We start from the raw sequence: 27,107 nt of genomic DNA on the forward strand, positions 1-27,107 counted from the left end.
ACCTGGTTATCAGTGGAATGAAAGTATAGCTAGCCCTTTGTATCCACTGCATTCTGCGTCAGTAGGTTCAACCTAACACAGACTGAACATATTTAGAACAACAAATTGCATCTGTGCTGAATATGCACAGACGTTTTTCTTGTTATTCCCTAAACAACATTGTATAACTATTTACATAGAATTTAACATTGTATTAGGTGATATAAGTTTTCTATAGATGATTTAACGTATATGGGAGGATGTGCTTAAGCTATATGCAAATACTACCCCATCTAATATAAGAGACTTGAGCCTTCTCAAGGATTTGGGCATCCATGGGGCCATCCTGGGACCAATCCCTTGGGAATGCAAGGACAGCTGTACCTGGACATATTGGAGAGGACTTCATAGAAAGGATGTCTTTAGTAGATTTAAAAAATTCAGATTCCCAAAGGTTGCTCAGGTACTCAGGTACTCACTACATGCTTGACAACAGGTAGGTGGCTGCATTTCTATCATCATACCCATCTCATAATGGTTCTGGTCTCTCCTTGTTATTTTCTTCTTCTTCTTCTTTGCGGGGGGTAGTATCAGGAATCTGAATCAAGACCTTGCACTTGCCAGGCAGATGCCACACTGCTGAGCTACATCCTTGGCCTTCCTTGCCATTTTATGACCAGAAACATAAATAATTTTAACATTTATAGTAGCCACATTAATAAAATCAAGAAGAAATAGATGGAATAAATTTTAATTGTATAATTTGTTTAATGCATGCAAATGTCATTACTACATGGAATCAATACACAAATGATTAATGGAAAGTTTTATATTATTTTTTCTTCCAAATCTTAGATATCTGATGTGTCTTCTTTTCTCCAGCACATCTCAGAGTGGACTCATTCATTGCCAGTGCTCAGTAGCCATATGTTCCTAGTGGCTGCTATAGTGGACACTGCGGTCCTGGGTTGGTGGAAGTGGAGGCTTGGGTATTTGATATTGTTACTCCAGGCCAACCTGAAAATGTAACCCAGGACTGTGACCATGGGGAGTGCTGAGAGCACTGGATATGGTCAGAGTAAGGAGGTCACTGCCACAGGGCTTCTCAGTGTCAATTGCCAGTTAGGCCATGTAATATTTGGTTGAAAATAGCTGTCGTGGGCATTGTAGCATGTTTATAATATCCTCAGCCTCTACCCACTATATGCCACTAGCACCTCCTGAATTGTGACATTGCCAAGATGTACCCCAGAAGGAAAACTCACCCTCATTTGAGAACCAGCGTATTAGGCTAAAGCAAAGAGATGGGGGTAGGAGAGACAAGGTGAGCTTGGATCTCAGGGACAAGTAGAATCAGCAACTGGGATATTATTAAAACATTCTATTTTTGTTTCTTACCGTTGCTTCTCTAGCCCTACCAACCTCCTACTTTCTGAGTCTGGAAGCAGGTCTGCTAAAGGCCCCCAAGCTCATGTCTCCCAGCTTTACCACAGATATGGACTCTGTGCCTCCTTATCATTCATATTCATTCCAGAACTCCCAGGCCAGGGCTCTGATTAGTCACATGGTCACTCCCAGGCAAGAAGGAGGCAGGACTCCTAGGCATGTGGTAGGAGCAGGAAGAGCAGTGGGCAAAGTGCTGGGAAAATAAAGCAATATTTGTTTCCTCAAAGCAGCAGGATGCCCAGGACTCAAGAACAAGAGAGAAGAAAGCAGCATCAGGCTCCCTCCCTTTCTCAGAAAACACAAGTTCAGTGGATGGGATGAAGCTGGTGGTGAACTTGAAGCCCAGGAGGAGAGTGATGAGAATAGGATTGGTCTCCTCACTAACGTTTAAGCTCTGAAATGCTAGGATATTATTTTATTTTGGTTTTCTCCTTATCATGGAGTAGTGCACTGGGATGATGGTTAGTGCTATTTTGAACTGGAGGGTGTTTTAGGGTGAGAGTAATATTTAAGTTGAGGAAGCAGATTGCCCTCCATGATGCTGGTCCCCGTCTAATCAGTTGAGAGCTGGAATAGGGGCAAAAAGACCATGCCCTGAGTATGAGGAAATTCTCCAGCAAGCTGTCTTGGAACTTCATCTGCACCATCAGCTTGCATGGGCCTGCAGCCTACTGCAGGTTTTGGATTTGCCAGCCTGCATAATTGTGTGAGCCAATTTCTTATATCTCTTTCTATATCCCTACACTTCTTCATGGTTCTGTTTCTTGGAACAGGCAATAGAAAACCCCTGCTTCATACAATAGATTTTCATTAGCTACTTCTTGACTAAGTAAGAGATAAATGAACTCATGTTTTCTGCAAGAATCAAGAAAAATGCAGTGGTTAATGAAAGAAAGAGACAAACTCAAAACAGCACTAAATAAAGATCTTTCTTGTAATCAGAGATTGGAAATGCTTGGGTGTTGACCAGAGGGGGAAATAGCTTTAAATAAGGCCCAAGCTGAGGCCAGCCCAGGCCAGGTCCCACCAAGGCTTGGCAGGGAAGTGAGGTGGGGGATGAAGACTTCAGTGTTAGGGCAATAATAAACAGGAGCAACTAAAACTGGCTGCAGGTTAAGGGGTAGGTGGGAGGCAGAAGCCAACTCTGCCAGCGAAACAGACTGGGGCCCTGGGAAAGGCAAACAGGGTGGGCCCATAGAGGATGACAGGGAAGACAAGAAGGTTCCAGTGAGCCATGAAACACTCTTAATGGGAAATCTTGCTCAATTCTACAGCCATAACTTGGAATCCATAGAGGATCAGTCGGTTCCAGGATCCCCTACAGATATTAAAATCTATGGATGTTCAAGACTCTTACAAAACATGGTGCAGTGTTCTAGATGATTTATAATCCCTGATACAAGGTATATGCTGGGAAAATGTGGTGTTGTTTAGGGAATAATGGCAAGAAGAAGGTCCATGTATGTTCAGTGCTGATGCAATTACTTTTTCTGCATATTCTCTTTATCCAAATTGGATTCATCCATAGATGCAGAACCATAAACACGGAGGGTGGACCACACTTAGTCACTGTGCACCTGAGGGGAAAGAGGCAAGGGAACGGAGGGACACAACTCTGACATCATGAGAGGGATCCTGAAGGAATCTCTGAGAATAGATAAGCTCCCTGAGAAGACCAGAGGCCTGTGTGAATCCCTGGGCTACAGCTGTAGAAAGTGAAAAGCAAGAAGCCAGCAGAGGATCCAGCTGGGCATGATGGCAGACACCTGTAGCCCCAGCTACACAGAAGTCTGAGGTATGAGGATTGCTTGAACCCAGGAGTTCAAGGCCAGCCTGGGTACTATAATGAGGCCCTGTGAAAAAGAGAAAGGGAAAAAAGAAAGGCAGGGAGAGAAAAGAAAAGATGGGAAGGAAAGAGGTTTGGAGAGTAATGCCATGCAGACCCTGCCAAGAAGCAGAGGCTCAGGGGTCGGGGCCGGGGGGAATGCATTGACCAGAGCCCCCCATCGTGCCTCATTCTTTGACTTTGACTGATGACTTCCCTCTGGATGCTGAGTCTTCTTTATCTAAATTGCAGATAGTAATCATCATGCCACAGTTACTGTAAAGATCAGGTGATATTACAGTTGCTGATTATGAGGCACTGAGTAGGAGTTTATTAAACACCTTGTGTGATCATGGAGCACAAGGCCCCTGCTGACCTCTGTGCATGGAAACAAACACAGGTCTTTCCTGCTCTGGGAATGACCACTGTCGGATGCTTCCCATGGCCCTGGTATTTTTGTAAATGCTTCACATGTGCAGTCATGCTCCAGCGTCCATGAAGAATGGGTTACAGGACCCTCTGGGCACCAAAATCCACAGATGCCCAAGTCTGTTACATAAAATGGCACCATATTTGCAATAGCCTGCACATATCCTCCTATATTCTTTAAATTACTTCTAAACGACTTATATCTGACACAATGTAAATGCTATGCAAATAATTGTACTGCATCCTTTAGGGAATAACAACAAGAAAAAAGTCTGTACATATTCAGTGCAGATAGAATTTTAAAAAATATTTTTGATGTAGGATTGGTTGAATCTACAGAGGAGAATACTGCAGATAGGGAGGGCTGGCTGTGTTTTTTAAGTCCTCCTACAACTCAATGCTACAGTACTAGTGGGACTTGCACTATTATCCCTATTTTGCAGGGAAGGAAACTGAGGCTCAAGGACTTACCCAGAGACACACAGTTGGGAGGTGTTGAATCCAGGCTGCTGGACATCCCAGTCTGCTTGGCCACCCCATGGTGTTCTGTCACTAGACTCTGAGCCCCTTGAGGGCAGGGGTGGCTTCATTCAGAACCTAGCACTGTGCCTAACTGAGATCATCACAAATGCTTAGTGGAGGATTTGAACAGTGCATTCTGATAGAGTGGGAGGAGAACTTCCTGGGACCTTCTGTGCATCTTCTTTACACAGCAGAGGCTCTGGGGTCAAAGAGCCTTTATGCCCAGAATAACACCCATCAGAAAAACCTGGCAGAAGGGAGCCAGAGAGTCCTCTGGTGGATGGACAGATCACAGGCTTTGGGACCAACACTAGGGTCTGACTGCTGAAGCCATTGCCAAGAGGGGACTCTGCCAAACTGCTTAGCTTCTCGGTGCTCAGTTACTTCATATATAAAGCAGATACTGAAAATAACAACAGCCCAAATTGTGGCACAGGTTAAATAGCATATATGTAAACCGTGGTACACAGTGACTGCTGAATAAATGTGACTCATTTTAAGATGAAGTGCTGAAAACTGGGAAAGAAAGAGCCATTTACTAGGTATCTAGACATTCCAGGCATTTTCTCTGCATCATTTCCAATGATCCTCCCCTTAGGTCTGGGAGGCAGGGGTAGAATTCCACGTGACTGACGGATGAGGAAGTTGTGAGACAGAAGAAGGGAGTGTCCAAGGTTCTGCAGCTGAATGACACAACCAAGTCAGTACTTTGTTTTCTGTCCTGCAAGGCCACTCCTTGTCCTGTCTTCTACATTCATGGAATATCCAGGGGGAAAATGTTGACAGGTTCCCATACCTGTCAGGCAGATTGCTGAGAACTCAAGTGCAGAGAGGAAGGGGAAGGGGAGGGTGATGCAGGAGGAGGGTGAGGGAGCAGAAACTCTCCTCTGGTAGTTCCTAGGAGAGGAGTTTTAGAAATGCTTTCTGACCCCATGCCATCTTTCTCCCCATTTCACAGATGCGGAAGATGAGGCTCAGCCAAATTAAGAGTTCTGCCCCAAATCACCTCTGCAACAGGCACCAAATGACATTTAAAACCAGATCTGACTGCACTCACTAATGTGAGGTCTTCCCCACTTGTGAAACCCTGAAGTAGGAGTGCCAGGTGGATGAGAAGGTGACTGTCTCAGTCCCTAGGTAGCTGAGGAAATGCTAAGAGGACTGGAGAGCTCAAGGGGGCAGGACACTGCTAAGTGCATTTCTGAATCCCATATAGATTGTGACAAGTGTTACTTCCTTCCCCATTGTGGGGGGTAGGGAGTAGGGACAGAGCCAGGACACCCTAAGCCCATGTTCTGTGGTGAGCCCCATTGCACAGCACTTAGAATTGCATACTTCTTCATTCCGGTTCGAATCACACCATGTACTTTCTGTCTCCCCTCTGGAATGCCAGATCCTAGATGAAGGAACTGGATCTCTCCATCTCTGTAACTGGCCTATCATATTGAATTTCACATCTAATCCTCCATTCCACACACCCTCCCTGTTATTCTCTATCCTCATCCCCTTTGTTTTTCCTCAGAGAACTTGACACTGAGCATTTCTTTATCTGTTGCCTTCTTGTCTGTCTACATCACACACACTAGAATGTGGGCTGCATAATGAGACAGCCAGTTTTGTATCTGGCTATGAGCACCTAGCAGACTTTCTAGTGGGACAGGGGAGGCACTCCATAAATACTAGCCAGATAAATGAATAAATCATAGGTGCTCAATGAGGAGTTTTAAAATCAGTGAGTGAATAGGTACTGGATGCTAGGCAGTTACAATTGTTGCATTTAATCCTCACAAGCAACTTTCGAAGAAATAATTACCTATCTTTTACAGATCACACAAGAAAAGACATGGTTACATGTCCAGCTGGTGACAGAAGTGGGATTCAAGTATGGTTCTGCTTGACTTCAAAACTCGTGTCTGTTGTACTTCTCTTCACTGCTTCTAAAATAGAGAAATAAGGGGATCAGAATGCTTGCTGCCCCATAGAACTGTATAGTCCTATTTTCTGGCTAAGGATAGCTCACAGAAATCACAATTTGATCACCAGAGGATAAAACCTAACCAGGCTGGCTTTTTAAAATATGGTCACATACACCTGTTTCATGAGCATCTCTGGACCATGAATGAGGTAACTGACCTCAGAAAGCCCTTCTGCTTTCAGTTTTTCAAAGATTCAGAGAGGTTAAGTGATTTTTCCCAAAGTGACACAGTCAGTTCTTGGGGGATCTGGGTAGATATTTGATTTCATCTCTGTTTGACTCCAAAGTCTGTGCTTTTTCAAAGCTGTTTCTCTTTATGTTCTATACATACATAGGCAAGTTCTGGAACCAAATCACAAAGCCTTCCCAAAGGATTCTACGCTCAGATCCTTGGCAGCTAATTCTTTAGTGTGAAAATTCTCAGTGTTCTTTGAGCATTAATAAGAGTCTCTGCAGACTAAAACACCTTGGGAGTTCAGTCAAATAAATCTCTGAGGAAAATTCCATCTTTGGGCCCAAAGTTAAGTGTCCTTGCTAACTATGATCCCATCTTCCTAGCACCACTTGTTTTTCCTGGGAATCACATGGCTTCCACTCCAACCACGGCCTCTAGCTGCAGAGGCTATGCCTTATATGACCCCCTCCCCAGTTACTGCTGATTGGTGCAAACCGAGCCAATCATGGCATCTCCCTAGCTCAAGTATAGATTTGATTGATCCAAATCATATCAATCAAAGACCTTCCTGTGATATTGTGCTATAGTAAGAAATATATACTTAGTCTTCTTCCTCAATTCCTACCTTAGTGTTCCCAAAATATTTATAAATGTCAAAGTGATTAGAATGATGATAGGAGTATATTTTGTTACAATATTTGCTCTTAGTCCTTTGTTTCTGACACAGAATTCCTCAGATTCTTGAAACTCCAGAGTGATAAGAGTGCCTTTTAGGATAGTATTAAGATGACTGGTGTTTGGAACCTCTAATCACTTTCAGGATGAAGCTGTTCACCAGAAAGGCTGAGACATTATTAGATGTTGGGACTGCAGCCCAACTACCCAGCCTCTGGTGAGGCTGGAAATTGATCTAGTCACCAATGGCCAATGATTTATCAACCATGCCTATGTACTAAAATCTTTTTAAAGACACTAAACAAGCTGGGCCCTATGGTGCACATCTGTAATCCCAGCATTCAGGAGGCTGAGGCAAGAGGATCTCTGTGAGTTCAAGTCTAGCCTGAACTGCACAGGGAGACCCTGTTTCAGAAAGCAAAACACACACAAAAACTAAACAATGGGATCGGAGAGCTTCCCTGTAGGTGAACATCAGGTGAAGGTGCATCTAGACAGGATGTGGAAGATGTGTGCCCCTTTCCCATACCTCGCCTTGTGCATTTCTTCCATCTGGCTATGGAGAAACAGCCCTTATCATAATCTGGTAATAGTAAATAAAGTGCCTTTTCAAGTTCTGTGAGTTATTCTAGCATATTATCAAAACTAAAGAGGAAGGAACTTCTGATTTACAACCAACTGGTCAGAACCATGCAAGTCTGGGAGTTGTGATTGGCATCTGAAGTGGGGGAGTCTCGTGGGACTAGATATTTAACATGAGAGATGCAAAACTAATTCTGGGTAGAAAGTATCAGAGTTGAATTGAGTTGGAAGGCACCCAATAAATGTCCACAGAGTTAAAGAACTGGTTGTTGGTGTGGGAAAAAAAAAAATCACACATTTGGTATCAAAAGTGTTTTGTGGAAAGAAACAGACTGCATTTTCCTGCTATGGTTTAAATGTGTCCCCTCAAGATTCATGTGTTGGAAAATAATCCTCAGAGTCAGATGTGAGGCCTTTGTGAGGTAATTGTGATTAGAAGAGGTCATGAGGGTAGGGCTCCCATGATGACCTTAGTGACTTTATAAGATACAAGCTAGCACACTTGCTCTGTCTTACCATGAGATGCTCTGTCATGTTATGATGCAGCACAAGGACCTCACCAATGCCAACACCATGCTCTTGGATGTCCCAGCCTCCAGAACTGTGAGCTAAATAACCCTCTGTCCTTTGTATGTTACCCACTCTGTGATGTTCCATTCTAGCAATGGAAAATGGGCTAAGATACTTCCCTTGGAATTTTTGAATGGAAACTGAAGGAAAATATTCAGCCCCTTCTGGTGATATAATGTGCAAAACATTCAACTCAAGAATTGAGAAGTACCTCCTTCTCAGAAAGATATTTAATCTGCTTGGTGACCTTCAAATGATCCCAAAGAAGCATCACCTCCCAACATTCTTGACCTGTAAAATCAAGCATCCTTTGGCCACTCAGGATCTGTGACATCCATGTAGCACAGTCCATATACCTAGGAGCACAGAAGTACCCCAGAATGGTGGGTGAGGCACAGGCTCTGACATTACACTGTTTGGGAAGCATTCCAGCTCTGTTATATTGTGTGTGACCTTGGACAAATCACTAACTCTCCTGAGCCTCAGTTTTCTCACCTGAAAACAAGATGGATCATGGTATCTTCTTTGTATAAAATTGTGGAGATTACAAAAGATAACACAACAGAAGGTGCCTGATAATAGTTGCTATTACTAATTACAAACTTAATAAATGTTCTTTGCTTCAGAAGTTGTGAAGAACATGAGATATTTAATTCCATGGGGACCTATGTGTAGTGGGGGCAGGTGTGTCTTCTTTGAACACAGTGTTTGGTACCACAGTCTGCTTCTGGGCATTTATCCATGGAAATGCTGACCACACAGGGGCTAACCTTGCTTTGGCCCCATAGGACCCTTGGAAAGCATTCTTCTGCATCCTTTCTTCTCCACTGCTTCTCTAGCCTGATTTCCACACAGCTGGACCTGGCTGACCCCCAAACTGTTCTTTTATCATTTGAAATCTACCTGTCCACAGGGAAGCCTCTCCACCCAGAACTGCTCCCTTCTCTCCTGAGGACAGACACAAATGGACAAGGGTGCACAAACAACCTGTGTGCATGCTTGTGCGCGCGCGCGCACACACACACACACACACACAGAGGCATGCACAAAAGCCCATGCCTGTTCCCTCTTCCATTTATAGACACAAGCTCAAACGTTTGCAGAATATATTTGTGCCCTTCAATCCAGACCTCATAGTTCCACTCATGCATACATGCAAACTCTCCCACACCAGGCATACAGGCACAGATATAGAAGCTGACTTTTCTTGGGAAGGACTCAGGAGGGAAGGAGGAAACTCTCACAGTGGACTGAGGTCAAGGACGGAGCACTTGGCAACAAGAGCTGAAACCTCACAAAGCTGCAAGGAGGAGGCAGAGTGTCTATTCCTCCAGTTATGGGAATAGACTGCTTTCCTGAGGGCTCCTGCATCCCAGCCCTGTGCTCGGGGCTTCAGTTAGAAGACCTTCTTAGAGACACCTTCACCAGCTGACTTTATAAACCCCACTTCCTTACACACACACACACACACACACACACACACTACACACTCCCTAGCCCACTGCTTGCTTTCCCCTTTGGCATTTATCACCACTAAAATAATGAAAGAAGCTTTATCCAGGCGAGGCCATGAGCTAGGTGCTGTTGAGTGTCTCACCACAGAGTTGGTGGAGTCTTGGGGAAGGTAAGTGACCCTCACAGGTGCACAGCTATCCAGTCACAATAGGATTCTAGCCCAGACTGTTTGGCTCCAGAACCTGGACTGCTGAGGCCTGGCCTAGTTAATCAGTGCATGAGTGAGGGGAAGGTCACTGCCTTTATCCAAGATCCAAGCTTTAGCTGCTTACCTGCAAAGTTAAGTTCAGTGCTATATTCTCTCTTGTTGCATCTAGCAAATTGTAGTTTCATAGCTAACACCGTGTAGGTGTGAAGTATTTGATGCTTATCAAAGTCTTCCCAAACACCTTATGTGATTTGGGCAGGCAGCTTGCCCTTGTGAATCTTGAGGCTCAGGATGCCTGGCCTGAGTCCCCATCTCCACTTAGTGATGACATCAACCTTGAGTGCCTAAGTGTCAGATAGCACCTGAGGTTCTACTGACATGGAGGATTTCTAGCCTCTTCTATCCAGGAAAAGGCTTGATTTACTTACCTAGAGAATGAATGACTTGCTACTTTCACTTCTTTCTCCTTCTTTCTTTCATTCAAATAATATCAGTGAACACTCACTGTGTGCCAGACACTTCACTGGCCATAGAGCCATAGCATATCCCTGCCTGCATGCATCTCCATTCATAGCCTGGGTGTGGTCACTGTACTGAAAGCAGAAGCTCAGAGAGGCTCAGGAACACATGGTGGGGCTCCAGGGGTTCACAAGGCTTCCCCAAAGAGGAATTGTTCTCTGTACTGAGACGTGCAGATTCATAGGAATGCTTTAAGTGACAGTGGGGGAAAGTATCCCTGTGCTGAAGCCCAGAGATCAGCAAGCCAAGCCTCTCAGAGACCCCGCCACACCTACAATCAGCTCTGTGAACACAGCCCTGCACAGCCAGGACCGCCTGGAGGCCTTGCCTCTTGTCAGGAAGGATTTCCTTCCAGCATCATTCCAAGGCTGGCTGGGGCTATCTTCTCAGGACCTTTCCAGCCTCCTGCTGCCTAGCCTGCCTCCTCTATCTCCAGGGAAGTAGGATTCATTCTAGGCCTGATTTATGAGACTTGTCCTGGAGTCGACCCAAATGCTGTGGCTGGTCTCGTTTACTGACCTGCCTGAGGGCTAGGGAAGGAAATTCATTAGGCCTGCAGAGCCCAGGGCCAGGCCCATCTGTCTGGGCATCTGCCTCTTCTTTTCCCCTCCCCTCTCTTATCCTCTCCACTGCAAAGGGAGGAAGCTCTGTGTTTAAGCCCTGCACAGGATTACCAAGGCAATGACACCATTGTGCCACCAGGTCCCCAGTGGAGGCCCATGTAGGGATTCAGAAACCTGTCTCCCAGTAACCAATGGCAAGTACACCAGAGCCGCCTGTTTTTATGCAAAAGGTGTCTTCCTGTGCAAGTTGCATGGAAATCAGGTCTGAAACAGACACCTGCCCTTAAGGCAGATGGCAGCGGGGGCTCCCTGAGGCAGTATCATCCCCACACAGGGCAACAAGGTTATGTCAAGAAGTATAAGGATCTATGCCTTTTATTTCAGGGTGTATTAAGGTTATAAAAATATGTATGTATATGCAAATCTTGGAAAGGTTGGAGAATAATTACAAAATTCTAGATAGCTGGAATAAGCTCTGGTGTTTTGTTGCACAGTAGGATGACCATAATCAAAAATAATATTGTGAGTTTCAAAATAGCTAGAAGAGAGGATATTAACTTCTTATTAAAGAAATGATCAACATTTAAGGAGATGGGTATGCCAATTACTCACATTTTATAATTACATTGGGCTTACAGAAACATCACATTGTATCCCAAGTAGGTATAATTATTATGTGTCAATTAAAATTTTTTTAAAGTTAACTTTGAAAACTGAAACAATTGGAGCTTTAACTTCATGTTTCTCACTCCCTCCCCAAGTAGATAATATGTTTTCATGTACAAATTAAACTGCCACAAAAGTGAACAAAATCACACCAAGGGAAATATGTGTGTGTGTGTGTGTGTGTGTGTATTTTTAAACTAGCACATCTAACACTCTACTACATAAAAATATAATTGATTTGAATAAAGTTAAATAGGTCTTCACATTGAAATAAGTGAGCTAATATGAAATAAATAATAATATGAAATAAGTAAACGCAAGGTAAATAATGAGCAAGGCCAGCTCACCTTACGGCAGGTGCTGCAACCCTTGCTCTCAGCCTGCAGATGGAAAGCCCCTGGTCACACACACACACGTGTGTGTGTGTGTGTGTGTGCGTGTGTGTGTGTGTGTTGACCCCCGAGGTTTAAGCAAACAGGGCCTTAGGCCTTGGTAAATGTTTAGCCTTGCTGACTGGCTGGGGGTTGGTGAGGACCAAAGCTGTCCTGCCAGCTGGCAGTGTCGGGGCAGGCGGCTGGAGCAGGGAAGGGAGAGCACAGGACAAGCTCCTCACCCTGCAGCTGCCACCTCTGACCTACAAAGACACTGAGCCCCTCAGAGGCCAAAAGGGGCAAGTGGAGAAGAGCGTCTGCAGCTCCTTCTGTGGTGATAATGTCCTGACTACCCCCCTCCACACACATGCATGCATGCACACCTACTGAAGAACTGTACCTAGCCCCATCCATACACATGTGCACACACAGCCTACACAGCCACAGCTGTATATGTGTGTGTAGGTACACTGTGCTTTCAAATCCAGAGATGCATACAGACACACACACAATTCCCTCGAAATATATCCAGTTAGATTCTGTATCTGCAGGTTCTGCCTCTGTGGGTGGATTCAATCAACTGAGGATAGAAATATTTGAAAAAAGAGTGTGTGTGTACTGAACATGTGCAGAATTTTTCTTATCATTATTCCCCAACCATACAGTCTAACAACTATTTACATAGCATTTATGTTGCTTTAGGTGTTATAAGTCATCAAGAGATGATTTAAAGTATAAAGGAGAATATGCTTAGGAGAAGTCCTGGAACTAACCCACAGATGCCAGGGAGGAATGTATACATAAAAACACCAACACTCCTTCATGTATGCACAGACACACTTCTTACACACACTGACACCACAGCCGAGACTCACAGTCACCTTCTTATACATGTACCCATGAAAATGAGGCATTAATACAGCCAGATATAAATAAGCACGCAGACAAACATATACACAGGCAAACATATAGAGAAAGATCCCATATGTACAAAGGCAGATCTATACACAAAGAGCACAGCGCGCTTTCAAAATTACACACCCAGAGAGCCACTGTGACATGCATGTGCACGTGCACATACACACACACACACACACAGAGGCATGCAGAGGATGCACATGTATGCTCTCCACTGGAGTGAAAAACAGCCCAGCTTTGTCACATCAGACAGAAGAGGTTTGACCTCACCATCCATTCATTCCCTCTCTTGCAGTGTCCTAGCTCACAGAGGATGCCTGGGCAGCTGGGCCTGGGCAGCTGGGCCTAAGCCAGGCATCTGCGTGCAGAGAGGGAGAACTTTCTGCCTCCTTTGTTGGCTCTCTCATTCCCCAGCCCCACAAATCTCTCCCAAGTCCCAGCCCCAGAAGGTGGAGGAGGCAGAGGGAGAGCTCCTTCCTGTCCCAGAGTGTGTAGGAACAAAATCACATCAAGACTAGCCCTATTGCAACAAGCCTTTTCATCCATGATTTGTATGAGATATCTGTTGGCTTCTACAGCATGAGGCCAGCTGGCCCACAGTGTCCATTTAATGTTGTGGAGTCAAGCAGACCCCAGTCCAAATGTTGCCTCTCCCCTCCGTAGCTGTGGACCTAGAGCAAGTCACTTCACATTTCTGATCCTCAGTTTTCTTCTCTGTAAAGTAGGTATAATGATAATACCTAGCTCAAAGAATAGTGTGAAGATGAGACTAGGTAATGCATATGGAACACCCAGGCTCGCTTCTATCTCATAATCAGCACTCTGTAAACCAGGCACTCTCAGATTTGACACCATTAACAGTGAGCTGTCAGGCTGGGAATGTAGCTCAGAGGTGCTGTGCCTGCCTGGCAAGCGCAAGGTTCTGAGTTCGATCCCCGGGGCCAGAAAAAAAAACAACAGTGAACTGTATAATTCTGTGTCATGGGATCCTGCCTTGTTCACTGTAGGATGACCAGCAGCATCCATGATTTTTACATGTTACATGCCAGTAGTACCCTCCTTCCAAGTTGTGACAACCAAAAGTATCTCCAACACACACTGCCATATGTCTCCATGGACAACAAAGTCCTCCCACACCCACCCATTGAGAACCAATTCTATAAATTCTGCCTTTATTATTTTTCTTATCGCTGTCATCATCATGAGTCTTGCATTAGCTCTAAGACACTCAGAACAGAACGGAACCCATGGATGAAATGAGAATATGCCCTTGTTCTGGGGTGCTCTCCTCCTTCTCCCTCCCCCTTTCTTTGCTTGTGCTGCTAAAAGCCTTCCCAAGAGCCAGGCCTGGCCTTGCTGAGCAGTAGAGGCAAGACAGCCAAGGCACCTGTAGATGTGACCAGGGATGTGGGGCTAGGATTGCTCCTCAAGGAAAAGAAGCAAGGCCATGGGTATTTATGCATCTAGCAACTGGTTCCCTGGGACACAGCTTGGATACACCCTCTTCTAGGCAACCCAGACAGTAGTCAGGGACTGGGAAAGTCAAGGGCAAAGAAAGCCACATGGGCCAGCAAAGGGCACATGACATAACTTGGCCATATCTGTTAAAATACAAAACACACAGCTTTGGACAAAATAATTCCTCACTTGGAAATTTATTTTATATAACAAACACTCAATTGCAAGATTAGTAAGTACAAGATGTTTATTGCCACACTGTGCATTGTAGTAAAAATCTGAAAAACAACATTGCATATCCATCACCTGGGAGACAGTAGAATAAATTGTAAGTTACCCATACAAAGGAATAGTATGCAGCTGTTAAAGAAGTTCACTATATAATCAATGATCTGAATTAATATTTAGGGTGTTATTGTTAAATGGGAAAACAAGATACAGAAAAACATCAATAATAGGTTCATGCCATTTGGTAAAAACAACTAAAAACTATTTTTGGTATGTGTTTGAGTATGAAGACTGCTAATATTAGTTTCTAGAAAAGAAATGTGGAAAAAATGGATTGTGAGGGACTACTTTTATATGTAGATATTTCCTCATCACTGAGAAAATATCTGATGCCAACAAAGGAGAAGTTTATTTTGTCTCACAGTTTCAGAGGTTTCAGTCCATGGTCAACTGGCTCCAAGATAGAAATAACATGGTAGAAAGACCTGGTAGAGGGAAGCTGCTTAACTCATGGTAACCAGGAAGCAGAAAGAGATAGGGAAAGAGCCAGAGAGAGGAAGGAGCAGGAGACAAGAATATAATCTTCCAGGTCTTGCCTCTGGTTACACACCCCCTCCAACAAGGCCCCACCTCCCAACAATATATTCAGCTATAAATTTACCAGTGGGTTAATCCATAAATAAGGTTAGTGACCCCATCATCCAGGCACCTTCCAAAAGCCCTACCTGTGGACACATGAGGCTTTTGAGGGATGTTTTAGATCTAAACCATAACAATGCCCAATTTAAGATTTTTTGACTTTACAATGTCATGAAAATGATACAAATTTAGTAGACTCTTTTTCCAGACTGGTGATACATGGCATGATATTCTCAGCAACACTGGGTAGTGGCAGCGAGCAACAACTCCCAATCAGCTATGCAATCACAAGAGGCAGCAACCAAGACCACAGTACAGTACTCTATGTTGCTAAGCTGTGATGTTCTGTAGGTTAAGTGGATTCAGTGCATTTTTGACTTGTGATGTTGTCTACTTATGATGGGTTTATCAGGTTGTAACTTCATCATGAATCAGGAAACATACATATGTATATGCACATTGATTTAATCATTGTTTCCACTCATTGGTATGAGTGTACACTACTTTGTTAATTTCTCCTTGGGAATTTAATAGAGGATGTTTAGAAAAGAAAAGAAAAAACTCAGTCTGGAAATAGTCTCCAAAGCTGAGGTTTTACAGTATGATGAGTGACTCATTCATTCATGGATTTGTTCAACAACTGTGTCTGAGTATCCACTACATGGTAGGTGCAGCTCAGAGCACAGTAAGCACAACAGGAAACAAAATGCATCCCTACACAGGAGTGGAGAAGCAGAGAACAGACAGACCAATGCATCCATAGATAAAGCATTTTGAGGCCATGTCTGCAAGAAAAGTAGAGCAAGGGAATGAACAGAATGATAGGAGATGGACTTTCTTTTAGACAAGGTGGTCAGAGAAGGCTTTGGTTCAGACCTACATGCACTCAGGGATGGAGGAAACAGAGGTTTTCCTGGAAAGACTATCCCTTCAGCCTGCACCCCCTCCCCTGAGGCAGGACACACTTGAACCCTTTGAAGAGCAGCTAGAAGGTCAGTGTGGGACATGCTCCTGTGTCAGCATGAGAGACTATGAACTTAATCTAGGAGATTTGTCCTTGACTTGTTTCTGGACTTGTCTGAGACTACAGTCAGCCCAGGCCCTGTATTGGAGGATCTAAGCAGAGGTTGGGGTAGAGATCCCAGTGAGCTCCTGGCAGGAACTGAAGGGGCTGAGCAATATTCAAACCACTCTTGCCAATCAATGCCATAAAGAGGTACCACTGAATGTGGCAAATAGGCAGTGCTTGTCAGTGGGAGAATCCTCCAGGAATTATCCCTTTGGAAACAGCTGGCACTACCAAAACAAGCAGGAAGTGTACATACCCTGGGATCCACAGATGTATTCCCGGGTGTGTTCCCATCAGAAACTTGTTTGCCTGCCCCAGGAATCATGTACAAGCATCCACAGAGCAATAATACAATAGCAGAAGCAAGAAAAGCCCACAGGTCTACAGATGGTAGGATACATGAGAAAACTGGGATCTATTCTTTCAGGGGACTACAACACAAGGGTGAAAATGAGTAACAGCTGTCTGTATGCAGAGAGGACTGGTGAATGAAGCAAGTCACAGAGCACTCACAGAACAGCTTCATTCACACCAAGTCCAAAACCAGGCATATGTTACTTAAGAATCCAAAAGCAGCTCAGAAGAGTATAAAGAAAAACAGAGAAATATACCAAAATAAGGTGGCATAGACTTTGCAATATTTTATGAAAATAGTGAATATATGATTGTACAACTCAAAAAGAAGCCAAAATTTATGATTGTCCGGCTGACTTTATTGTTGTTAACACCGCAAATGATTAAGGTAAAATTGTCAATAGACTACATTGATCTCTCTCTCCCCTTCTTTTCTTTGGATTTCAGATTCAAAGAAGTTTTCCACATTGTTTGCACCTTGAAAGTGCAAATTAAAGTGACACATTTATACCCATTTCAGAGATAAACAAAGTAGACCAAAGAGATGATGTCACTTGTCCAAAGTTACCCAGGATTTAAATCTAGGTCTCTATGACTCCAAAGCCAGGAAGAAATTGACGTATATGAAGAACTGAAAATAGGCCAGGGTGGCTAGAGCACAGGATGTGAGGGCCAGAAAATGGAAGGATTTGCAGGTCATGGAGCAAAGCTTAGATTTTATTAATGGGGCCCCAGGGAGGCAGGAAAGGATTTTAAAGCAGGTGAATGACAGGGCCAGATCTGCATTATAAAGACTTTATCTGGCTGCTGTTCTAAGAGTAGACTGGAAAGGAGCAAGAGCCAGTACGGAGACCAACAGAGAAGCTGTGGCTGGATGGTGTGGACAGGTGCTAATGTAATAGTAAGACATCTGGGGACAAGTCACGGAATTTGGCAACAGATTGGGTTTAGAATTTGAAAGAAAAGATCAAGGATGATATTAAGTGACTAACTTCAACAACTGAGTGGAAAGTGGTGACATTTCAAGCAATGGAAGGACATTTTTTCCTTTAGAGAGGAAACAGCCTTGGGGGCTTCCAAAGTATAACCAACATTTTAATTAAATGACAGTGTCTGCCCAGTGCCCAGTCCCCATACATGAGAAAAGGAGCGACCCCCACGGTGTCTGCAGACTCACTCTGCCCTCCAACAGTGACCTCACCCTTAGCACATTCTCCTTCCCCAACTCTCTTTTTTCTTGGGGTGAGTTCTTTCCCAGGAGGCACCTCTGTACTCCATGCCACCTGCACCCAGTGATCTGGCTGGGCTTGTCTGAAGCCTCAGGGGACACCCATAGGGCACTGGACATTGTTCATTCCTCTCATTTTGGTTAAACCCTCCACTCTCTTCCCTTTAGCAAGCCCAACTAGAATCCTCAAAAATCTCTGCTGGTCCATAAGCTACAAAAAGTAACTGCTTGGACAAACTCTATTTCCCAACTTCCTATTATTATCTTTTATTTTGTTTTTGTTTATAGTTTGGGTTTCTCATATAGAGAAACTGTGCAGTATTTAAGCTTATGTGTCTGATTTATTTCACTTAACAATATGGCCTCAAAGCTATATCCATTTTCCTGCAACTGACTCAAGTTTATCTTTCTTTATGGCAGACTAGTACTTCATTATGTATAAATACCACAATTTTATCCATTCATTCATCCATTGATAGACATATATGCTGCTTCCAAAATTTAGCTATTATGAATTTTGAGACTATAAACATGTAAAAATGTAATCATCATGCAATGCAAACACTAATAAAATATAAAAACTGGAAAAAAAAGTCCTAAAAAAAAGTAACTGCTTGGGGCTTCTAGAAGTCAGGCAGCAGCATTGAAAACAATTGAACATATTCTTTACCTGAGAATTACCTGAATTATTTAATGATCTACTTTCAGGAGAGATGATAGAGTATATAGTGCTTAGCCTAGTGGCCTTTGGAATCAGACAGGTCAGTCTTTGCCACATTGAAATCTATGTGATTTTGGACAAGGGACTTAAAATAGCTCAGGGCATGGTTTAGCACATAGTAGGGCTGTTTTCAGTAGAATATGGTAGTGATTTGAGGAAAATGGAAAAAGAGAAGAGAATTTCAGATGAAAGAACCCTTATAAATCTTCCTGCCATTACGTAGTTGGGGTAAACTGAAACCTGGAGAAATTGAAGGATTTGTTTAAGAACTCTTATCAGAAGTAGAACCCCAGAATAAATTCCATGTCTAGACATCCAGCCCAGCTCTCTTTCCAGAGCTCTTCTGGGAGAGCTGCAGACATGAGGAGCAAAGGCAGCAGGACCTACATAAGGTGATTTTTGGTGGCTGGGAGCAGGGGGACACATTGCTGTTGCACAGGTGGGATAGGTACTGTTTGTGCAGGGTGGACAGCGCAGCAGGATGATTTGGAAAAACATATGAAGTGGTTGCTACAGTGTTACAAATCAGGGTGTTTCCTATAAAAATTCAAACTCTTGATTTGGAGGGAGGAGGGAATCAGAAAACATACTCATCCAGAATGGTGCTCCTATATGACAGCAGCAGTTGGAGCTGATCTGCTGCTGCTCCTTTGGTGAATCTTGGCCCCAGACCCCACCCTGCTTTATTGCTTGGGTACTACAGGCTGCTGTCCCTGAACTTTTCCACATACTAGAGCCATTGTGCTTTGACCTTGTGGCCCCCTCCCCTCATCTATGTAACCTGTCCTGTCTTGCAGGTATACATTTGTGATTCTAGTCCTGGGGTGTCTCTTTTTCAAAATAAAAGTGTTTTAGGAGATCAAGATACATACATGCTCTGAGTCATTGCTCTCAAAATTATCTTGGCGAATATGTTCCCTCTGAAATCTTTCTCCCTGTATCCATTTGGAAATAGAAACTCCTGCCCACAGTGGTAATTGAGCCTTTTCTCTCCATCTCTCACTTTTACTCTTCTTCTTTTGGATCTTGTAAAGGGTTGTGATCCTCATTGTTCTGTGCTTTTTGTGGCCCCAGCCCAACCCCTGGCCTGGCCATCCCTTCCTCCCCAGGGAAGCTTGACCTAGGTGCTGCCTCCATGCAGCTCACCTTTCTACATCTGGTGAGCAGGAGGACCCAAGAGCAGAAATTACTAAGGGTGCTATGTATACCATGTGGACGATAGAGGTGGGTCAGGTTTGTTGAGTTTCTTGGAGGAGGAAAAATAGCCATCAGTTCCTTACCTGTGTGATTTGCTCTGATTGGTGGGATAACAAATCTTTATTTACCTCTTTTCCACTTGTATAGATGAATATAACTGAGCCTTCCCCTCTTTACCTTCTGATCTATGGCTTCTGTTTAGCCCAGCACCATTTGCAAACTTACTGTGGCCTCCCCGCAGCTAGTCTTCCTGCTTCTAACTCATCCTTTTTTGTCCCTTTTCCTCCTGCTTCCAGCTTGGCTAGGTCTCCCCACTGCTGCAAAATGAAACTAAGCCATTAGCCAACCAGGTGAGGCCCACTAACTTCCCAGACTCATCTCTCCCTTCTTCCCACAAGCAGGAACCCAGGAGTCCAGGAGGCCAGGAGATCTCCCCTGCTTCTCTGCTTTCCATGTACTTCTTTTCCTGCAGGAAAACCACTGGGGTGAAGGTGACACTCCCATGGATCCATCAGGAATCCTTTTAGACACTACCTCCTCCTTACTCTGTCTGACCTCTGCCCCCACCAAAGTAGATAGATCATCTCATTTCTTCCCTGCTCAACCTCCCTATGTGGACTACCTGGTCAAATGGTTTATGGATAAGTCTCCCCCAGACTCTGAGGTTCTAAAACACAGGCCTTCTGGGTTATCTCTGTGTCCAGCATCTGGCACAGTGCCTCCCATGAGGACAGCCTACCAAAAGCTGAGGGAAATAAAATAATGCAGTATTGAATTTTAGCAAAGACAGGAAGAAGTCATTCACAGTTGGAAGAACCTGTCCTAGGGTCTTTTGACAATGCATCTCTTGTTTCATGGAAATAAAAATCATTCCACAAGATGATCTGGACCTCCCTCCACTTTTGCCAGCAACAAAGCCCTTCCTCCTCTCCATTCCTTGCATGGAATAGGTCTTTCCATCGCTGGGCAGAGGCCCCTTGGCTACAAGACATCTTGAGTTATCATTGATTATTTCAAGGTCTAGCTAGATCTTGTGACTCCAAATAGACAATAAGCTGCTTAATGCTTAATATCCATCATACATTCATCTTCTACCCATCCATCTTCTGTCTACCTAGCATCAACCCATCCATCCAGTTACTAGATATTTTCTCAAGTACCACACTGTCCCACACATCCTAATAGGTACTGGAGAGGAGGTGGAGAGCAAAATCACATGGGACCTGTGACCTCAGTGCTGCTGACCAGCAGTCTGGTGGAGGAGACATGTAAACTGACAATTACACATAGAAAGTGTCAACTGTGACCAGAACTGTGAAGGAGAAATCACTGATACTATGAAAGCTTGTAACAAGAAGATTGTTCCTGCTGTGAGGGGCAAGATGTGCCCAGCAGGTCAGCAACAGCCAGAGCTGAAGGGAGTGTGGTCCAGATTACCAGGTGACACAGCAGGTAGAGGCCACACCTCTCTTTGTATATGAGCAACAGAAGGACAATGGTTTGTTTAGGCATTATTATACATTTCTTTTTTCACTCACTTGTATAAACATGTTCAATTATATATGCATTTTCATGTGATGTCATTTTTTCTTATATAACACAGTGTATATTTATATACCATGTATGTCTCACTATATATAATACACCGAGACACACATATGTACAAACACACATGCACAGAACTTCTTGACAGTTGGTTCCACATAGGGTAACCCACAAACAGCAGCATCACCACCATCAAACTTCATATGTATCTATCATATATTGGGGTTTTATGTTATGTATATTATATATTTAAGTAGTACATAACTCTTCAGTGAGGCTGCTCTACTAGAACAATTACATGCATCAGCTCTACTCCTCATCAATCCTCCCTAGATAGGTTTTTGTTTTCCCATTTCACTGCTATAGAGACTAAGGCTCAGAGATAGGAAGTCACTTGCCCAGTGTCAGGCTTCCAGAGGTGGAGGAAGCATCACTAGATCCCAGGTCTGTATAACTCCTCCTCCATGCTGTCCCTTTTCCAGCACCTTAGGGCTCACAGGAACCTAAGAGTTGTCAGACATCTGGCTGAGCTAGGAGCTGCCTATGGCTGCTGAAGAATTTACCTCTATTTAAAGAAAGAACCTTTCAGAGAACAGGGGACCATGACCTTGGCTGCACTGACCAGCTGGGCTCTGGAGACTTGATGGAGCTGCCCAGCCATCAACAACAGTCCCTACTCAATAGCTCTGCTGACCCAGCAGTCAGAGGTGACTCCCAGAGGTCACTGGTCCCAGCTGAGAAGAAACACAGACAGACCCGTGATCCTTTTCCCATGGACCACACAGGGAGGCTGAGAGGGAACTCCAGTCTCAAATGGCCAGCCTCAAGGTTCACTGGGAATTTGTCTGAGGCCTTTGGGATCAGACTTAGATTCACGTGCAGCCTGCCTGTGCTGTGTATGTGGCATTTCCTAGGCACTGCCCCATGTATCTTGTCACCAGAGGGTAAAAATGTCCAAGCACTGGGCAAAGTTTAGGGTATATGATAGGGGTCACAAGAAGAGATGTGAGAACAAAGGGCAGGTATAAGGCAAGGCTTCTTGGGAAAGTGTTACCTGAAATAAGCCCTGAAGGATCAATCAGAGAAGTCATGGAGGATATGGTTCTCCCCGCCCCCCCCCCCCCACACACACACTTCTGGACTCTGAGACCCAGACACAGCTGCCCAGCCCTGAGCTGTTCTCCCTGGTATGGTCCAGGCAAGGGCAGAGGCAAAATACAGGTGTTGGTTTGGGAAGCTGTATCTCTGCCTACAGAGCCAGGCTAAAGAAAACAGCTCAGGTGGCCTCAGACCTCAGGAGGCAGGAAGTTCTAAGCAGGAAAGTGACCTAATGCTATTTACGGTACAAAGATCCCTTGGGGGTCAAATAGAGGCTGACATAGGTGGGCGACAATGAAGGCAGGAAGCCAGTGGCTGCAGGGACCCAGGCAATGACAGAAGTTGTGTGAAGGCAACACACAAAATCTAATGCTTTGAATTCCAACTCCAGTACTCTTAAATTCAAAAAAAAAAAAAATCAGAGGCAAAATTATTCTTGCTCATTAAAAAGAAAAGGAAATTAAAAGTAGGGGAAATCCTATAAAGATAAGCCCAATATTTTATTCTTACAACCTTTATTATGAAATATTTCATACTTACGAACATATGCCATTTATATTGTTATAAGGCATGGTCATATATCGAATGGCTGCTGTTTCAATGTTGTGTAAACAACAGAACTTGCCAAAGCAATCAAAGCTAAGGGGGTCTGCTCTGATGCCTGCCCCTGCCTCCCTCATCCCTGCACACCAAACTCTGCCCACTCCTCACATTTCATTTCTTGCCTTATGTGTTTACCAAATGCAAATATGTCCCTAAATGAGAGAGTCCTTGATTTGTTTGTTTTCAAGGTTTATGAAAAATACATCTTTATCTTTCCACCACTTGTGAGTCTAAATTCAATACTAAATCTTGTCCACCTCTCTGCCAATGCAGTGTCTGTGATTCCTTCACTCACAGATATTTGGTGCATCCCCTCCAGTATGTGCATGTACACCAACTGACTCTTCACTTTCCTGTTGGGCTTCAGGGCAGTGCCTAGCTTTTAGAATCTCAAACAATACTATGCCAGGAATTCTTGCATGTGCCTCCTGGGCTCACAGGTAGGAGCTCCTCTAAGAAGCCTGACAGGTGGGGAGGAGGGCTGGGTGGTGACCAGTGTTCTTTTCACTTCTCTGTCCTAAGTAGGGCCCAGCTGCCCCCAAATCTGCCTTGGTGCTGAGATTCTGGGCACTCAGGGAATAGCAGTCCAGTGCAGAAAGACCCAGACTAGCCCTTCATGCATAGCCACAGACTCAGCAAGCTCCTGATGCCCCTCAGTGGGAACCAGACCAGCAATCTTCCAGCTGTCTGCTAAATAGGTCACAAGAGAATGTCATTCCTCGGTCAAAATTTGCTCCATTTCCTTCAGTGCTTGGGCCAAAGGAGGCTGTATCACATGCCACCAGTCCCAAGGGGGACAGTGATAATAGCAGTTAACGCAGATGGAACTGACTCTACCTAGCTCAGGGCCCCTTACTTATGCAATTCACTCAATCTTCATAAATGACCGCACAAGGTGGCACTGTTATTATCCCCATTTGATAGATAAGAAATAGAGACCATGTCCCAAGGACAATCAGGACCTATCTGTGTCAGGAATGGAAGAAGCCATAGGGATCCACCTCCTCCCCCAGAAATTCATGGCTACATGGGTGGATCTTCCTTCTCGGACAAGGCCCTGGTCTTTGCCCAAGATCCAAGCAGATTGAAAGAAAATTCTCTTTTCACAGTATTCTTTCTAGCATTCAAGGAGAAGAGGTTTCCCCCTGTATTTTTAAGCAACAAAGCTCTTTTTATGCACCCTAAGCCTGGAGCATCCAGGAAGCAGCATCAGGAGTATGGACTTATGGCAGATCTGCTCAGAAATGCAGTGCAGCCTCAGAAGGGGACAGGAGAGTTCTTCTAGGCATGCTGATTACAAACACTGCAGCCCATGCTGCTGCTCCCTCAGGCTCTGCTGGAGAAGCCCACAGAGACATGAGTCCTCACTCTTCAAAGGGAATAGGGCTCAGAGGTCAGGGAAGCAAGATACAGGATGGGTGATTTGACATCAGAAAATGCTGTAAGATCTGGCCTGGCCCATGGCTCCACATTGTCCCTTTTAGACCCCACCCAGTCCTTACCAACCCTGGACTCCTGGCAACCCCCTGCTGGATCCCGGCAAAGGCCTAATGTGTCCTCAGTGAATCCAGGTCAGACATCGGTCAAACAGCAATGTGGGGAAGCAAGCAGAGGAAAATCTGGACCAGAGAACAAAGCCAACCTGTTGGCCAAGGAAATCCAATCTGATTAAGCCCTTGAGCCCCCATGACCAGGACCAGCCATGTGACAGAGAAGAAAAGGAGCTTTCATGGGCCCTGCCTACTAGCAGAACAGGCCTTGCCAGCACCCTCTCCCTCTCCACGAGGCCCCCTCAGGATCTGTTGGCCCCTCACCTAGCCTAAGGATGGGCCCGAGGAAGGAACCCCTTCCTCATGTCTCAGGAGGAAACAGGATGTGGGAGAAATATCAGGATGAGCCACAGCCAATGAGTGGCTTCAAGGTCAAGGCTCTGGAGATAAAATGCCAGTGTGTGTTTGTCCTGGAAATCGGCTCATGGACAGATTAAATTTAGGAGTAACTGGGGCAGATACGCAGGGAAGCATGTTTCCTTAATGAGCCCATCTTTATTTAACTGCTTAATCATTTACTGGGCCAAAAAACCTAGAGAGGACTCCAAAAGTTGCGACAGTTATGACTAACAGATTGAGCCCTGTTGAACCATTTCAGGGGTAGGCTCTGGTGACATTGATTCTCTGCTCCTGTCCTTGTCATCCTGATGGGGCAAAGAGGGGCCACATCAACTGGCAGGACAGTGCCGAGCATGGATTATAAGTTGCCTTGCTTAGGAACAACTTGCCCAGACATGTCATTGGTATGGGTACAGCTGCTTTGTGTAAGGCTTGCTCTCAGCACACTGTCACCACCTTCCTGCAGCCTCCGTCACTCCATCGACTCTTCTTCTTCTTCCTCCTCCATGCATCCATTTAGCAGAGTGTTCCCAAGCAGGATACACAGTGCTGAAGAAGTTCAGGGCAGAGTTTGCTATCATGGAATTCTTACAGTCCAGAGAGGACACCAGATGTTAGTTACATAACCCCACAATTCCATCATTCCAAACTACAATCAGATAAAATGTGCAGAAAACTGAGTTCAGGCTGGGGGATGATAGGTGGGAATGGGGAGCATCTTTAGGGTGGTGAAATCATTTTCTGTGATACTGTGCTTGTGGGTATTCACAGAATGCAGTTGTTCAACCCATCCAAGTGTGTAACAGCAAGAATGAACCCTATTGTAAACTATGGGCTTTGGTTAATAATAATGTTTCAGGGTGGATTCACCCATTGTAGTGAATGTACCACACTGGGAGAACTCAATAATGAGGAAATGGGTCCTTGGAAGGGAATATATATACTGTATATATAGTCCCTGCCTTATGAGTTTGACATAAGATTTTGGGGGGCCCAAAATTCAGGTGAAAGTGACATACATTCCATATGAACTATATTTTCAATTTTAAATTTTTGGGTAGCAGCAGAACATAAAAAATAATATGCTTGGTACAGTGGGCTTGGTGCCCACCAGATGGTCTCTGCTGTGCTAGACATATCCCCTATATGTGTAGCCCAGAAGCCACTCACTACATGTGGCCATCAAGCACCTGAATTGTGGCTACTCTGCTGAAGGAACTTTGATTCAATTTTAATTAATGTAATCAGTCCAAACTAAATAGCCACATGAGGCAACTAACTACTGCTTTGAACCATGCAGACTGAGCTGGCTCCGAAGGTATGTGACTTCTTTCTCCATTTAGTCTACATTCTTACTCTCCTCAATGTGCCCATAATAGCAACTCACCTCCATTGCAGGCCTCCTGTCACTAAGGCCTGCAGGCTTCCTGTGTCAGCACAAAAGCCTGGGGAGGAGGGGCCCAAGAGGAGAATACCTGTGGCCCAGAGAGGAGAAGGACTCTCCTAGGGCATTGCAGCACTGAGGGGCCAAATAAAACTCAGATCTGAGGCCTCTTAATCCTTTGTTCCATGATGCCTGGCAGATGAGCATTTGTTTCTCCATGTCAGCAAGCAATGGTGGCTGACAATGGCCCTGCTATATACTTTGGGCTATAATATATAAATACTTGCCACCAACAAAACCAAGTATATATATACTTGAGATATATATATATATAGATATATATATATATATATATATATACAGAGAGAGAGAGAGAAAGAGAAACAGAGAGAGACAGAGAGGGAATGTACCAAGTCCTTGAGCTGCAGGATCATCACAAGAATCCAGCTGTCTGAGTTGTGGGGCAGGTGATTTGTAGCCAAGTAACAAAGTCAGAAGTTCTCCATTCCCCAGGATCTGGTTCTCATAAAGTGCTCTTCACTATAAAAGAAAAAGAGAAGAGAAAATGGAGGAAGGAAAGGTGAAAGGAAGGAAGAAAGAGAGAGAGAGAGAGAGAGGGAAGGAGGAAGGGAGAGAAGGAGAAGAACAGGAAAAGAAGAAATACAACAGAGAAAAAATTTCAACTGACAGGTGTTCTTGGGAATCACTGAAAACAACCCATCTCCATGAGCCAAGAAATGTTCATGAGCTATTTAAGAAAAGGTTTGGGAAGGGAAAGCAGGTGGAGGTGTAGACAGGTTTTGTCTGGCTCATTTC

At 44.4% G+C, this 27,107-nt stretch overlaps 1 long non-coding RNA gene across 1 annotated transcript in view; it reads left to right on the top strand.

Moving 5' to 3' along the window:
* The window catches only part of LOC110344694 (uncharacterized), a 170,956-nt gene extending 144,446 nt beyond the window's left edge, over window positions 1-26,510 (top strand). The window contains exon 5 of the long non-coding RNA XR_015444624.1: window positions 5,160-26,510. This is a non-coding gene — a long non-coding RNA (uncharacterized LOC110344694). The remainder of the gene's footprint in view (window positions 1-5,159) is intronic.
* Window positions 26,511-27,107: the final 597 nt, after the last annotated feature.

This window comes from Heterocephalus glaber, unplaced genomic scaffold, assembly GCF_053883595.1.
Source record: "Heterocephalus glaber isolate CG9 unplaced genomic scaffold, H.glaber_assembly_v1.0 deba00001606, whole genome shotgun sequence".
Taxonomy (NCBI): Eukaryota; Metazoa; Chordata; class Mammalia; order Rodentia; family Bathyergidae; genus Heterocephalus; species Heterocephalus glaber.